General features: G+C 51.2%; 2 protein-coding genes across 2 annotated transcripts in view; one reads left to right on the top strand and one right to left on the bottom strand.

The window, feature by feature from the left end:
* Positions 1-16,776, bottom strand: part of PKP4 (plakophilin 4) — a 391,306-nt gene that overhangs the window by 373,694 nt on the left and 836 nt on the right. The gene's annotated exons all lie outside the window — the stretch shown is intronic.
* The window catches only part of CCDC148 (coiled-coil domain containing 148), a 214,909-nt gene continuing 213,716 nt past the window's right edge, over positions 15,584-16,776 (top strand). The window contains exon 1 of the mRNA XM_075317245.1: positions 15,584-16,002. The gene's annotated coding sequence lies outside the window, so the exon portion shown is untranslated. The remainder of the gene's footprint in view (positions 16,003-16,776) is intronic.

Raw genomic sequence — 16,776 nt, 5'->3', positions numbered from 1 at the left:
AGGGTGAAAGCCTAGCCTGCCACCAGGGTGAAAGCCTAGCCTGCCACCAGGGTGAAAGCCTAGCCTGCCACCAGGGTGAAAGCCTAGCCTGACACCAGGGTGAAAGCCTAGCCTGACACCAGGGTGAAAGCCTAGCCTGACACCAGGGTGAAAGCCTAGCCTGACACCAGGGTGAAAGCCTAGCCTGACACCAGGGTGAAAGTCTAGCCTGACACCAGGGTGAAAGTCTAGCCTGACACCAGGGTGAAAGTCTAGCCTGACACCAGGGTGAAAGTCTAGCCTGACACCAGGGTGAAAGTCTAGCCTGACACCAGGGTGAAAGTCTAGCCTGACACCAGGGTGAAAGTCTAGCCTGACACCAGGGTGAAAGTCTAGCCTGACACCAGGGTGAAAGCCTAGCCTGACACCAGGGTGAAAGCCTAGCCTGACACCAGGGTGAAAGCCTAGCCTGACACCAGGGTGAAAGCCTAGCCTGACACCAGGGTGAAAGCCTAGCCTGACACCAGGGTGAAAGCCTAGCCTGACACCAGGGTGAAAGCCTAGCCTGACACCAGGGTGAAAGCCTAGCCTGACACCAGGGTGAAAGCCTAGCCTGACACCAGGGTGAAAGCCTAGCCTGACACCAGGGTGAAAGCCTAGCCTGACACCAGGGTGAAAGCCTAGCCTGACACCAGGGTGAAAGCCTAGCCTGACACCAGGGTGAAAGTCTAGCCTGACACCAGGGTGAAAGTCTAGCCTGACACCAGGGTGAAAGTCTAGCCTGACACCAGGGTGAAAGTCTAGCCTGACACCAGGGTGAAAGTCTAGCCTGACACCAGGGTGAAAGTCTAGCCTGACACCAGGGTGAAAGTCTAGCCTGACACCAGGGTGAAAGTCTAGCCTGACACCAGGGTGAAAGTCTAGCCTGACACCAGGGTGAAAGCCTAGCCTGACACCAGGGTGAAAGCCTAGCCTGACACCAGGGTGAAAGCCTAGCCTGACACCAGGGTGAAAGCCTAGCCTGACACCAGGGTGAAAGCCTAGCCTGCCACCAGGGTGAAAGCCTAGCCTGCCACCAGGGTGAAAGCCTAGCCTGACACCAGGGTGAAAGTCTAGCCTGACACCAGGGTGAAAGTCTAGCCTGACACCAGGGTGAAAGTCTAGCCTGACACCAGGGTGAAAGTCTAGCCTGACACCAGGGTGAAAGTCTAGCCTGACACCAGGGTGAAAGTCTAGCCTGACACCAGGGTGAAAGCCTAGCCTGCCACCAGGGTGAAAGCCTAGTCTGTCCAGTTCTTGCTCTCATTTGAATCTAGATGCTCCTCGAACTATTCTGTTTTCTTAAAACTCGACATACAGTTTTAAAAGATATGAGCCTTTTCATTTTCTGTCAATTTCTACACTCTCTACAAGGGGGTGTCGCTCTCAGGATCCTCTGGGGCGTGTCTTTAGAATTTGCTCAGAATTTACTTTATAAGCACCACCACCATAAAAAAATTGCACAAAATTTAAAAAAAAAACAAAAAAAAACAGAACTGTGCCACAGATTTACTATATACATTAGCATTAAATCTGTGGTACAGTTCTGGAGATACAGACCTTTTTATTTGGTGCAACTTTTTTTTTATGGTCGCTACTAATATAATATACATACACACATTATATATATATATATATATATAAAAATAAAGAGAAGGGAAGAGGGTTGAGTTAGAAAACAAGTAACTAAGAAAGTGCACCAAATGATTTTGACATGTCAAAAGGAACAACTGGAGCCTGCGCTTGGTTTGAACAGTCATGTTTGTGCTGACAAGTACGTTTTAAAAGAAGGTGGCCCATACACCAGTATATAAAAAGTCAAACCTGCCAATTTTGGTGGGACAGCCTATTCCTTAAGGGCTGCTTCTCACTTGCGAGTTTCTCGCAGTAGAGCAATGCGAGAAAATCTCGCATTGGAATCGGACATGTTAGTGAATGATTCAGCTCGCATCTGCAATTTTTTCTCAGTCCAAATCTGACTGAGGAGGAAAAAAAAAAAAAAAAAAAAAAATCGCAGCATGCTGCTTTTATGCGATTTTCTACTGCGAGTCTCTCCAATGCAAGTCTATGGGAGCGTGTAAATAATCGGATGTCATGGGACGGCACTCACACCATCCTAGTGACATCCGATTTTCTAAATACATTTCTCGCATGTTTCCTAAAACACTGGAAACGAGTGATGTGTCACAATGTCTGTCAATCACTATTCTCTGTCAGTCGGTCTCTCCCTCTCGGTCTCTATTCTCTCTCTGTCGGTCCGTCACTATCTCTGTCCCTCTCTCACAGTCTGTCGGTCATTTTCCCCTCCTCTCTCATACTCACCGTTCCCCGATCACCGGCGCGGCGCTGCACGGCATTCACACTGCTGCGGCGGCTTTTACTATTTTGAAAAAGCCGGCCGCTCATTATACAATCTCGTATTCCCTGCTTTACCCGCCCACAGGCGCCTATGATTGGTTGCAGTGAGACACGCCCCCACGCTGAGGGACAGGTGTCTCACTGCACCCAATCACCGCAGCCGGTGGGCGTGTCTATACTGTGCAGTGAAATAAATAATTAAAAAAAACAGCGTGCAGTCCCCCCCAATTTTAATACCAGCCAGATAAAGCCATACGGCTAAAGGCTGGTATTCTCAGGATGGGAAGCTCCACGTTATGGGGAGCCCCCCAGCCTAACAATATCAGTCAGCAGCCGCCCAGAATTGCCGCATACATTATATGCGACAGTTCTGGGACTGTACCCGGCTCTTCCAGATTTGCCCTGGTGCGTTGGAAAATCGGGGTAATAAGGAGTTAATGGCAGCCCATAGCTGCCACTAAATCCTAGATTAATCATGTCAGGCGTCTCCCCGAGATACCTTCCACGATTAATCTGTAAGTTACAGTAAATAAACACACACACCTGAAAAAATCCTTTATTAGAAATAAAAAACACTAACAAATTCCCTGGTTCACCAATTTAATAAGCCCCAAAAAGCCCCCCATGTCCGGCGTAATCCACGGACCTCCAGCGTCGCATCCAACTCTGCTGCATGGAGGTGACCGGAGCTGCAGAAGACACCGCCGCTCCGGTCACCTCCACGCAGCAACTGAGGTGAGTAGCGCGATCAGCTGAGCTGTCACTGAGGTTACCCGGTGGCCGCCACTGGATCCAGCGGTGGCCGCGATTAACCTCAGTGACAGCTCAGCTGATCGCGCTACTCACCTCAGTTGCCGTGTGGAGCTGACAGGAGCGGCGGTGTCTTCTGCTGCTCCGGTCACCTTCATGCAGCAGAGCTGGAAGCGACGCTGGACCATCCTGGATTACGCCAAACATGGAGGGCTTTTTGGGGCTTATTAAATTGGTGAACCAGGGAATTTGTTAGTGTTTTCTATTTCTAATAAAGGATTTTTCAGGTGTGTGTTTATTTACTGTCACTTACAGATTAATCATGGAAGGTATCTCGGGGAGACGCCTGACATGATTAATCTAGGACTTATTGTCAGCTATGGGCTGCCAATAACTCCTTATTACCCCGATTTGCCAACGCACCAGGGCAAATCGGGAAGAGCCGGGTACAGTCCCAGAACTGTCGCATCTAATGTATGCGGCAATTCTGGGCGGCTGCTGACTGATATTGTTAGGCTGGGGGGCTCCCCATAACGTGGAGCTCCCCATCCTGAGAATACCAGCCTTCAGCCGTATGGCTTTATCTGGCTGGTATTAAAATTGGGGGGGGGGGGGACTGCACGCTGGTTTTTTTAATTATTTAATTATTTATTTCACTGCACAGTATAGACACGCCCACCGGCTGCTGTGATTGGGTGCAGTGAGACACCTGTCACTCAGCGTGGGGGCGTGTCTCACTGCAACCAATCATAGGCGCCTGTGGGCGGGGAAAGCAGGGAATACGAGATTGTTTAATGGGCAGCCGGCTTTTTCAAAAAAGTAAAAGCCGCCGCAGCAGTGTGAACGCCGTGCAGCGCCGCGCCGGAGATCGAGGATCGGTGAGTATGAGAGAGGGCTGCTAACTTCAGTCACTCAGGGGGATTAGCGGTCACCGGTGAGTCCTTCACAGGTGACCGCTAATCAGGACGCGACACAGACAGAGCCGCAGCATGACAATGAAGTCGGGTGAAGTTCACCCGAGTTCATTCTGATCGTGCGGCTCTGTCTGTGTCTGCTGTCATCTGCCATTAAGCTCTGCTGCATGGCTGTCTGTGTCTGCTGTCAGCGGCCATGTAGCAGAGCTGAATGGCAGATGACATAGTAAAAAATACGCATTACACACGCTAGTAAAATTATTAATTTATTCAGAAAAAGCATCGCACTTGCGTTGCACTCGGTCCTAATGTGAACTAAAATCAGCAGAGTTTTTTTCAGCCCAGTCGGACCGATTTTACTCGCATAGATGTGTTTCCAGCCTAAGAAGGATTGGCCATGGGATACGCCGCTAACAAAGGTGTCCGGCAAAAGCCAATTCGCCAAGATTTCGTTTTTATGGTGGAGTCGGAACAAATATTGGTCAGCTGACAGCAATAAGGCCATGTTCACATGTTGCTTTTCTGCAACCAAACCCTGACCAATGGGCAGCAAAAAAAAAAGCTGCAGCCAAAATGCAGGTTTTCCAGCCTTTTTTGCTGCTTTTTATCTTGCTGCATTTTTAAAGGATCTCAAAGTTAGGTTTCTGCTTCTACCTTGCAAGCAAAGGTCAATGTATACTTAACATTGGACGGGCACGCTATACTGTCCCCTGCTGGACGGGCACTGTATACTGTCCCCTGCTGGACGGGCACTGTATACTGTCCCCTGCTGGACGGGCACTGTATACTGTCCCCTGCTGGACGGGCACTGTATACTGTCCCCTGCTGGACGGGCACTGTATACTGTCCCCTGCTGGACGGGCACTGTATACTGTCCCCTGCTGGACGGGCACTGTATACTGTCCCCTGCTGGACGGGCACTGTATACTGTCCCCTGCTGGACGGGCACTGTATACTGTCCCCTGCTGGACGGGCACTGTATACTGTCCCCTGCTGGACGGGCACTGTATACTGTCCCCTGTTGGACGGGCACTGTATACTGTCCCCTGTTGGACGGGCACTGTATACTGTCACCTGTTGGACGGGCACTGTATACTGTCACCTGTTGGACGGGCACTGTATACTGTCACCTGTTGGTCGGGCATTGTTTACTGTAAACATCTCTGATTTAATTAAACTGTTCTTGGAGTCAGGCGAACCCTATGGTTTATACTTTGGAAAAATCACAAAAATAAATATATTTTATATCCTCCTGTATTTGCGTTTTGGTTTTTTTCACCAAAACTGCTGCAAAAACGAATAGCAGCATTTTTTTTTCACTTACTCACTGCAGGAAAAAAAGCTGTGTGCGTGAGATTTCGGAAATATAGCTGTTGATGGTATGGTAAAAAGCAGATTTTAAATTTGCATTAAAAAAAAAAAAAAAAAAAGCAACAAAAACACAATGTGTGAACATAGGGCTGCTTTTAGGCTGCTAGTGAGACATCTTACTCATCTAGAGTGACACATCGGGTTGGCATTTGGCTCCATAAAGCTTGCAGCCATATGGCGGTGCAGGAAAGTGAATGAATGAATGAATGAATGAATGAATGAATGAAGTGGTGTCGCGGTTCCCTGCCCAACTGCACGGCGGGAGGCATAGGCTACAATTTGCAGGGAAAGGCAATGATGGCGCTGCAGCCATGAACTCTCAGGAATGGTGGGCGGCCCAGAGATCGAATCCCCCCAACAATCGCTCTAGGATGTGCCATGATATAATGAAATAGGTGCACCTTTCTTATATGAGGGGGGGGGAATAATCATTTTTTACTAAGATATTACAGACAGGGAATACTATTAAGCACACACATCCCATCGCTGCCAAAACACAATGCAAAACTACCGCAGGCAAGAAAAACAGGATATCACAAGTATTTTATTACAGCTGCCAGACTTTGCAAAGTGAAGGATGAGGGGGAGGATCAACGCATGCAAAGAGCGAAAATTATTTCGAATAAACTCATTTTATAAAAGTCGATTGTGCCAAGAAAGAACAGGAAGACCCTGCATGCCGGCGCAATGAGCGCAGAACCGCTCCGTACATGTCCCGGCTTCCTGAGAACAAGGTGCATAATGCGAGAAATCGGAACCTTTCCCAGAATACAAAAATAAAGCACGAGATCCAAAAGCTGAAAATTAGAATTGATTTAGGAGCACAATAAGTTATTTATAAATTAAAAAAACAAAACAAAAAAACGAGCATTATCTGATTTGTTGCCTTAAAAAAACATAAGTCATTTCTGGAATGCAAAAGTTTGAGAATATGGAAAAAGGTAAAAAAAAAAAAAAAAAAAAAAAAATTCCATAAAAGCTTCTGAGATTTCTCTTGTAATCTCCCAACTCAAAAGTAACTGATCTGGTCCCAGAATTACCGGCGTTTGTACTAAAGTAATCTAATATCTTCCACGAGTCTCATGTCCAGGTCTGACAAGGCCTGAAGTACATCAGTGCAGAAAGAGCGGCGGCAAAACACTGCAAAGCTAAATTGCACTTCGGATGAACTTTGTCTTCTAGACGTAGAAAGTTGGGTTATTTATAGCATATAGAATTCAGTATATTTATCCACATCCTGATTACACCCCATCAAAACTTTTGGCTGAATCAGCAGAGCGTCTAATGTGTATGGGGTCCTCCTGACTTTTACCGGACAGATGTGAGTGCAAAGAAGAATCCAGCAGTTGAAGATCCAACAGTCAATCATTTTGTTCTCCAAGAGATAAGCCGCTGCCGGGGGTCCGACGGAAGGCACAAGGGCGGGGGGGGGGGGGGGGGTCCGACGGAAGGCACAAGGGCGGGGGGGGGGGTCCGACGGAAGGAGGCACAAGGGCGGTGGGGGGGGGTCCGACGGAAAGCACAAGGGCGGTGGGGGGGGGGTCCGACGGAAAGCACAAGGGCGGTGGGGGGGGGGGTCCGACGGAAGGCACAAGGGCGGTGGGGGGGGGGGGTCCGACGGAAGGCACAAGGGCGGTGGGGGGGGGTCCGACGGAAGGCACAAGGGCGGGGCGGGGGGGGGTCCTACAGAAGGCACAAGGGCGGGGCGGGGGGGGTCCGACAGAAGGCACAAGGGCGGGGCGGGGGGGGTCCGACAGAAGGCACAAGGGCGGGGCGGGGGGGGTCCGACAGAAGGCACAAGGGCGGGGCGGGGGGGGTCCGACAGAAGGCACAAGGGCGGGGCGGGGGGGGTCCGACAGAAGGCACAAGGGCGGGGGGGGGGTCCGACAGAAGGCACAAGGCAGAAGGCACAAGGGCGGGGGGGTCCGACAGAAGGCACAAGGGCGGGGGGGGTCCGACAGAAGGCACAAGGGCGGGGGGGGTCCGACAGAAGGCACAAGGGCGGGGGGTCCGACAGAAGGCACAAGGGCGGGGGGGGTCCGACAGAAGGCACAAGGGCGGGGGGGGTCCGACAGAAGGCACAAGGGCGGTGGGGGGGGGTCCGACAGAAGGCACAAGGGCGGTGGGGGGGGTCCGACAGAAGGCACAAGGGCGGTGGGGGGGGGTCCGACAGAAGGCACAAGGGCGGTGGGGGGGGGTCCGACGGAAGGCACAAGGGCGGTGGGGGGGGGTCCGACGGAAGGCACAAGGGCGGTGGGGGGGGGGTCCGACGGAAGGCACAAGGGCGGTGGGGGGGGGTCCGACGGAAGGCACAAGGGCGGTGGGGGGGGGTCCGACAGAAGGCACAAGGGCGGGGCGGGGGGGGGTCCGACAGAAGGCACAAGGGCGGGGCGGGGGGGGTCCGACAGAAGGCACAAGGGCGGGGCGGGGGGGGGTCCGACAGAAGGCACAAGGGCGGGGCGGGGGGGGTCCGACAGAAGGCACAAGGGCGGGGCGGGGGGGTCCGACAGAAGGCACAAGGGCGGGGCGGGGGGGTCCGACAGAAGGCACAAGGGCGGGGCGGGGGGGGTCCGACAGAAGGCACAAGGGCGGGGCGGGGGGGGTCCGACAGAAGGCACAAGGGCGGGGCGGGGGGGGTCCGACAGAAGGCACAAGGGCGGGGGGGGGGGGTCCGACAGAAGGCACAAGGCAGAAGGCACAAGGGCGGGGGGGTCCGACAGAAGGCACAAGGGCGGGGGGGGTCCGACAGAAGGCACAAGGGCGGGGGGGGTCCGACAGAAGGCACAAGGGCGGGGGGTCCGACAGAAGGCACAAGGGCGGGGGGGGTCCGACAGAAGGCACAAGGGCGGGGGGGGGGGGTCCGACAGAAGGCACAAGGGCGGGGGGGGGGTCCGACAGAAGGCACAAGGGCGGGGGGGGGGTCCGACAGAAGGCACAAGGGCGGGGGGGAGGTCCGACAGAAGGCACAAGGGCGGGGGGGGGGTCCGACAGAAGGCACAAGGGCGGGGGGGGTCCGACAGAAGGCACAAGGGCGGGGGGGGTCCGACAGAAGGCACAAGGGCGGGGGGGGTCCGACAGAAGGCACAAGGGCGGGGGGGGGTCCGACAGAAGGCACAAGGGCGGGGGGGTCCGACAGAAGGCACAAGGGCGGGGGGGGTCCGACAGAAGGCACAAGGGCGGGGGGGGGTCCGACAGAAGGCACAAGGGCGGGGGGGGGGTCCGACAGAAGGCACAAGGGCGGGGGGGGGGGTCCGACAGAAGGCACAAGGGCGGGGGGGGTCCGACGGAAGGCACAAGGGCGGGGGGGTCCGACGGAAGGCACAAGGGCGGGGGGGTCCGACGGAAGGCACAAGGGCGGGGGGGGGTCCGACGGAAGGCACAAGGGCGGGGGGGGGTCCGACGGAAGGCACAAGGGCGGGGGGGGTCCGACGGAAGGCACAAGGGGGTCAGACGCTCTCATTGAGATCACAAAAGCATTTGACTGAGCCAAGCATTCCCGTGTAAGGGGCCTTCGGAAGAGATAGCACTCGCCTCACCGCTATCTAATCTGTATTGGGCTTTAAAGGCACTAAGAACAATCATAGAAGGGGTTTTCCACTGTATATTGGTGCGGATCGTGGGCCTCTAGAATCCTAAAGCCGATCATACCCACATGAGATGGCTGTCAACCGAACGGCCATTCACTAGATAGACAATCGCCCAATAAGAGCTTGGTTTGGCTGAGAGTTTGTGCGGTTTCAAAAAGAGAAGAGCGTTTCCCCTGGAAAGGGTTTACACCCCCCAAACAAAGAAAAAAAAACGAATCAGATAATGAAATTCTAATAGCCCGATTTCTTTTTGCTAACATCATCTTTAATTGTGCTGCTGACTTAGATGTAAAATACGTGAGGTGCTTAAAGAGGACCAACCACCAAGATATTCATATATAAACTAAAGCCACAGCTAAACTGGCGCAGTCATGCTGATTCTATACATACCTTTAGTTGTGAGATCGGATGTATAGTTTCTGAAATACAGGCAAGTAAAGTTTGTGAAATGCACTGTTATTTGATGAGAGGTGCAACAGAATATCTATGTTAATAGGTGGTTCGGGTTTTGCTAGTTATTCCCGCCCCTATCTGCCTGCCTGTCCTTCCTCCCCCTGTCTGTTATTACAAGGAGAGGAGGGAGGGAGGGAGGAAGGACAGGCAGACAGAAGTGGGAATAACTAGCAAAACCTGACCCACCTATTAGATACTCTGTAGCTGCTATTAATCAAATAACAGTGCATTTCACAAACTTTACTTGCCTGTATTTCAGAAACTATACATCCGATCTCACAACTAAAGGTATGTATAGAATCAGCCTGATAGCACCAGTATAGCACTGGCTTTAGTTTATATAGGAAAATCCTGGTGTTTGGTCCTCTTTAAGAAGGAAGGGGCTACGTTATGACCCAAGTGAGACATCAGGTAGTTGGGGGGGATGTGAAACAGAAACATTCTGTATTACATAGGCATTGGAGCCCCTTCATTTTCAGGAATAGTGCAGATCCCAGATGTCCCACCCGGCAGATCATAACATGTTGGCATATCCTCTCTCCTCCTATACCAGTCTGTTTTGTACTGTTAATGATTGTTGTACGTATACCCTCTTTCACTTGTAAAGCGCCATGGAATAAATGGCGCTATAATAATAATAATAATCCTAGCAATATACATACTGACCAACTCCAGAAACATTCAGGATTGTCCTGGAAAAAGGGGAAGACCACCAATGCTTCAGGAACAGTTGGCCAGAAAACTATCTACTGTAGAGATATTGGGCTTGAAACCGGATGTGAAGGGCGCATGGTCTGTAGAAGACGTATCATAATATTAAAGTCCTGGTAAAAATGGAAATACAGCGATAAGGGGATCCCACCATGAGAACAGTTGGGCACCAAACCCAACTGCAAACTGTTACCGGACATTGCAGCTCTCACAGCTGTGCGGTGGCTCTGTTGGACTCTACCGACTGGTGGTCAAATGGACAGTAAAAACGACCCTAAAAATGTCATACATTGTGATCGAAAATGGACTAACCTTCTTATCAGTAATAAAATTACTAAAGGCGAGCTTTAGGGGGGAGTAAAAAGTGCATTTACAAGATTATTCAGCTCCAAAGCACTCGAGCTTCCATAGCGGTCGGAGCCGGGAGAGCCAGTGCTGAATTAACAGAGCCGAGGCTTAAATCTTCCCCGAGTATAAAGCAGAACGTGATCCGCTATAATCCCTTGGAGACAGAGTTGTCAGTTCAGCTACAAGCGTCCAGGCACGCAGCTTATTTCCAACATACGGGTTTGCAGAATTTCTGAAGCCACTCGGTAGGACACAATCTTCTGTCCTCTCGCACATAGAAATGATGAGCTGTGCCAAAACTGGAAATCTACAGCTCCCTGCCGAGAATTATACCCTCCATCTCTGCGGGCACAGAAATCCTGCCCGACATTCGGGCGTATGTGTCACCAACCTACGGCACTGCTGCGCGGTCCTGGAACTACAACTCCCAGCATGTCTTACACCTGCACTCCCTACAATCAGACTGATGTTTGCTCACCGCCATCTCCTCCCTCTCAGCCGTTGCCAGCATGTAAGGACGATGGCCACCATGTGCCCTGATAAAACCCGCTGTTACGCTCTCGTTATGTCAGCTCCCTCGTATGTCAGCAGAGGACAATACAGGGCCGTGCGATGAGCAGCTTATTACTACATTTTCCGGCTCTCGCTTCTCTGCCGGCTGGAAAGTAAAAGCCAGCTGTGTATTCTCAGATCTGAACATCTGCCAGGGCCTCTGGCTCCCGCTGGGGCAATGTTTTGGAGTAAGTGGCACACCCTGCAATTATAGACAGAGGGTTCTGCCTCCTCCTTATCCTGACCTCACCCCGGGATCTGAGCCTTCCTTTCATCACCATTTCCCCCCCAGTCCAGACCACCGAATGCCGTATCCACCACGTCCTGTGTCTCCACGCATCCATACAGGTTTCCATCCAGCAGAAACTCCAGACGGAGGTTGTGATGGGACTACGGTTGTACATATGGCCACCACTAAGGATCCCATCTATGACCCAAGCAGGGGACCACTAGGAGGGGTCCATGTGATATACAGATGGTCATTTGTGCCCACCATGTAATCAATGTACAGGGATTATCTATCAAGACAGCACCTTTAAAGCTCACCAATCACCAGGATTGTCCTATATAACCTATAGCCAGTGCTATACTGGCACTATCAGGCTTATTCTATATATACCTGTAGATGTCAGCTCAGATGTATAGGTTTTGAAACACAAGCAAGTAAACTTTTGTAAAATGAGCGGCTTTTTGAGTGACAGCAGCTGCCGAATTAGCTGATAGCTGGGGGGGGGGGGGGATATTCATAGTTACCCCCTCCTTCTGTTACTTATGCAAATTCTATTATAGAATCGATTTACTTTGTGACTAGAAGGACCTGAGCTGATGTCATACCCATGTGACCAGAAGGGGTGGTGCCTCAGCCAACAGAAAACGTTGCTTCCTGGTATCAGCTATGTTGGCTGAGGCCCCGCCCCTTGTGGTCACATGGGTATGACATCAGCACAGGTCCTTCTAGTAACAAAGTAAAATGATTCTACAATCGAATTAGCCTAAGTAACAGTGGGAGGGGATAACTGAATAACCACCCCAGCTATTTGCTGATCGTCAGCTGCTGTCTTTCAACAAGCTGCTGATTTTACAAACTTTACTTGCTTTTGTTTCAAAACCTATACATCTTAGATGACAACTAAAGGTATGTCTAGAATCAGCCTGATAGCGCCAGTATAGCTCTGGCTTTAGGTTATATAGGAAAATCCTGGTGATTAGTGCACTTTAAAGATTCATTCCCAACATGAATAGCTGGACTTTGGGGCTGATTCATCAATGCTTTTTTTTTTTTTTTTTTCAATCTAGTTTTGTGCCTTTCTTTGTTTGCACCATATTCATAGTTTTCATTGAGGCTTTTAATAATTTTACATGATTCATGTTTTTTTTAGGATGGTCAGAGTTTGGGTTTTCCAGGGGTTTTCACCCAACTCAATTTGCAAAAGGAGATGGAAGAATCTATTCCCGAGACTCCGATCTATTGGCCAGGTCAGTAGTTAATGGACGGAAAGGCTCATGAATCTCTTACCTTTCAGGATTCCTGACGCGGCTTTTTATGAACCTGGCCGGTGTAACGTCACCATTGGGATGTGATGCCACTAATGACGTCAAGCCAGTCCAGCTAATCAAAGCCCATGCATGAAGGTAAGAGGTTTGCGAGCCTACTGTGCAGACGCCAATGATTGCTGACCTGGTCGATGGACCCAACCGAATTTATCCACCCATCTCTATTTGTGACTTTTCAAAAATTCACAAACATTTTGTGCAAGCATGCTCTAGTCTCTCATGACGTCAAGCCAATCAGGCTAATCAAAGCCAAGCCGTGGATCCAGGAAGGTAAGAGGAGTGCGAGCCTCCGGTCCAGATGCCAACGACTACTGACCTGGTCGATGGACCGGACCAAATCTATCCACCCACTTCTAGTTGTGACTTTTCAAATATTCACAAACATTTTGTGCAAACGTGCTCCAGTCCCTCAAAAAGTAAATTTATGTGTGACAGAATTTAAAGGGAACCTGTCACCACTTTTTTGGCCTATAAGCTGCGGCCACCACCACCGGGCTCTTATATACAGCATTCTAGCATGCTGTATATAAGAGCCCAGGCCGGGGATGTAACATAAAAAACACTTTATAATACTTACCACACGTTTGATTATGGGCCTTATGGGCGTCTCCGTTCTCCGGTGTCGGTGCCTCCTCTTTCGGCCATCTTCGTCCTCTTTCTGAAGCCTGTGTGCATGACGCGGCTACATCACACACACACTCACCGGTCCTGCGCAGGCGCACTACAATACTTTGATCTGCCCTACTCATGGCAGATCACAGTGCGCCTGCTCAGGACCTGAATGCCGGCGAGTGTGGATGACGTCGGACCTGTCATGCACCGCGGCTAGAGAAGAAGAAGCACAAAGATGGCCAAAAGAGGCAGCGCCGGCACCGGACAACGGAGACGCCCATAAGGCCCACCGCGCGACCGTTAGGTAAGTATTAAAAAACACTTTATATGTTATACCCCCGGCCTGGGCTCTTATATACAGCATGTTAGAATGCTGTATATAAGAGCCCGGTGGTGGTGGCCGCAGCTTATAGCCAAACAAGTGGTGATGGCTTCCCTTTAAGCAATTGTTGCCGAAAGTGCCTTTTTTGCACCAAGAAATCCCAAAAAAGTGAACGACAAAAATAAAAGGCGATTCTCAACTTTGTGTAAAATTCTTTAACAGTCTGTGCCATTTTGAAGAATTGGCCACCCAAAATTTCAACAAATACCGCAACACAAAAAAAAAAAAATAATAATGAATCAGGAACAAAGTACAAAGATTGATTTTCTCCAGTATTCCCGAGGGCGGGGAGATGGATGCCCAAATGATGGGACATTTCAGCAGGGGTGGGGACCCCAGCGGTCACACCTACCGATAGCTGCTATTAATGTTTGGACTAGTCCTTTACTGGTAACCTTCATGCTACATTTCGCAGCATCCATGAGGGTTTTTCAAAGTACATCTCCGACAGATGCCGCTGTGTGCGCACAAGGTAGCATCCGCTGCCCAAAAGGTTCTCACTTAGAAAAACACACAGCACAGTACACGATTTCTGTGTGGAATAGCACAGTGCCAGTCTATAGAGGAGAAGAATACGTAGCAATCGATGCAGCCTGACGGAGCTGAAAGTGACACCGTAAGGCGGTCAGAAGCCTATGGATACGTTTAAAGAAACCACAACAAACCTATCACAGCATTAAAGCAAAACGCAGAGTGAAAAAAGGGTTTGCGCCAAGGCCTTAGGGGGTCCTACAGGTGTTTAGGCATTTTGTGCGCCAAAATAGGGGGCCTTTGGGCATACAGCCCCCCATTAGCAATGCATCATCCAGGAAACCATCTATTCTTAAAGCTTTCTGATGGCCAGCGCTGGGTTAAAATAATAAAATCAGACGTTTTTCTGCCACCCGGCCTTGGTCTCTATTGCCTGGCTGCATATCACCGCTGCAGGCAATCATTGGCTGCAGCAGTCCCATGAGCCATGCCTGCAAATAGTCACCAGAGCAATGACAGGAAGGCGATGGTGGACCGGGGCAGGGTGAGTAACATCTGATTCTAATATTGTAACCCAGCGCTGGCCATCAGAGGGCAGAAAGCTAAGAGTAGAAGACCATTTAATGGGTAGGAGAAGCTTTTTACGGTGATGGACCGTAAATATATGAAAAATTGGATGCACACATTGATGAAAAAGTGTTATTTTTTCATACATGAAAAAATAAAAACATGGACATCTGAATAGGGACCAAAATGTGAGCCCCGGCAGGCGATGGACTGTGCCACCCGGATGGATCATACAGCCGGATGCACGCGTTACCCTGAGATCCGGGCGGACAGTATATAACGCACCCTGCTGTAACGCTCCCTGCTATAACGCTCCCATAAACCCAACATTATAATCTATCAATGTGAAGCGTTGGCAGAGCGCCACGCAGCAAAGAAGGAATCAGACTGATCGGAGAGGAGGAGAGCGGAGTTTAAGAAATCGTACAGCTGCCTCATTAACCCTAAGACACCCAGAGGAGAGTGTGACCTTCAGAAGATATATACTGTACACTGATGTAGCAGAGCCGCACTCTGCAGAGACACACTCAGTTCTGCTGCATCTGTCAAACAGCCACGGCAGGAAAAAAAAAAGCATCGCTGTGAATAAATGATTCATACGGAAGGGCTTGTGTGCAATCTCTGATGCCATGATACTGTCACGCAGGAACCCTTGGCGTTACTATGCCCCAAGAGATGGGCGGCAAATCCTGGATCCCCCCCCATACATTCCTGGCATTCCTCCAGCAGTGCCCACACCTGCCCAGTCGTCAGCACCTTCCTGCCTGCAACGCTGCAGTAGTTGCATTTATTTTCTCACAACCTTGAGTGCACCCCCCCCCCCTCCCCAACACTTCTAATTCTCAAGGAGCCAATGAAGACGGGCGCGGGGTCGACACGGAAGTCACCAATGTAATCACCAGCAGCTCAGAGCCGTCACATCTCATCTGGACATGCAATCATCGGGCACCGTGCAGGACTCAGTGGTGACCTTCATCACAGGCGGGCACACTGCAGACGCAGCACAGAAAACTTCATATACTGCCAATGTAAAGTGAGTGACCTATTCACTGGCGGATGGCACACAGCGGGCACCGACCACACAGGCACATAATGCACATAATGCAACGGCGGCATCAGGAAAGTCTGAATTCTCAAACACCAGCGGCACGAGGCCCACATTTCATGCCCACCTTGGAGTGGAAACAAAACCTGCATCCTCCTGGAGTAAAACCGCTGAAAACTACATCACAGAAGCCCCAGGTGACATCAGGAGCCGCACAAGGACAACCATGACAGCATCCAGCAGCCTGGTGTAGTGGAGGTGTGAGCGGCACTACAGGGGCAGCACGAGTGGGCACCGCCGTGTGCGGAGGTAAAACACTGAAGGATTAGATGCTCAGATGATACCTGCGCCAGGGGAAGGACTGTATGTGGATGTGCCAGGATACAGAGGGTGATGGGTGCGAAGGCACACCTGCAAGTGCCCTAGTGGCAGGTACATGCCCAGTGTAGTGGTGGGCACTGGCCCAGAGGATCCATGCCATAGCAAATGGTAGCATTAGCAGCCCACTGAGTCCTTGCTATTTCAATGTGCGTGTCCCAAGTATGTCCTTTCCCTAGTGGGGGGCATCGGTAGAGTGGGACCCTAACTTAGCTATGGCAGTTTGTCCAGTAGGTCTCTGCCCTAGCATTGGAAAACATCACAAAACAGCCTTGAAGGGACATCTAGGCAGGGGGCATCTGTCCTGTAGGTCCTTGCCCCTGGAGGAAGGGGTGCCACCTGCCCTGGCGGTCATTGCCCCTAGCAGTGGGCACCTGTCCTTTAGGTTCTTGCTCCCGTCTGGTAGGTCCTTGCCCCCGGCAGGGGGGCACATGTCTGGTAGGTCCTTGCCCCGGCAGGGGGGCACCTGTCTGGTAGGTCCTCGGCCCTGTCCTGTAGGTCCTTGCCCTTGGCAGTGGGCACTTGTCCGGTAGGTCCTTGCCCCTGGCGGGTATCACCTGTCTTGTAGGTCCTTGCCTCTGGTAGTGGGCACCTGTCCTGTAGGCCCTTGCCCCTGGCCACCTGCCCTGGTGGTCCTTGCCCCTGTCCTCTAGGTCCTTGCCCCTGGCAGTGGGCACCTGTCTGGTAGGTCCTCGCCCCTGTCCT

Source organism: Anomaloglossus baeobatrachus, chromosome 7 (genome assembly GCF_048569485.1).
Source record: "Anomaloglossus baeobatrachus isolate aAnoBae1 chromosome 7, aAnoBae1.hap1, whole genome shotgun sequence".
Classification (NCBI taxonomy): Eukaryota; Metazoa; Chordata; class Amphibia; order Anura; family Aromobatidae; genus Anomaloglossus; species Anomaloglossus baeobatrachus.
This window is presented reverse-complemented; position numbering and strand designations above follow the sequence as displayed.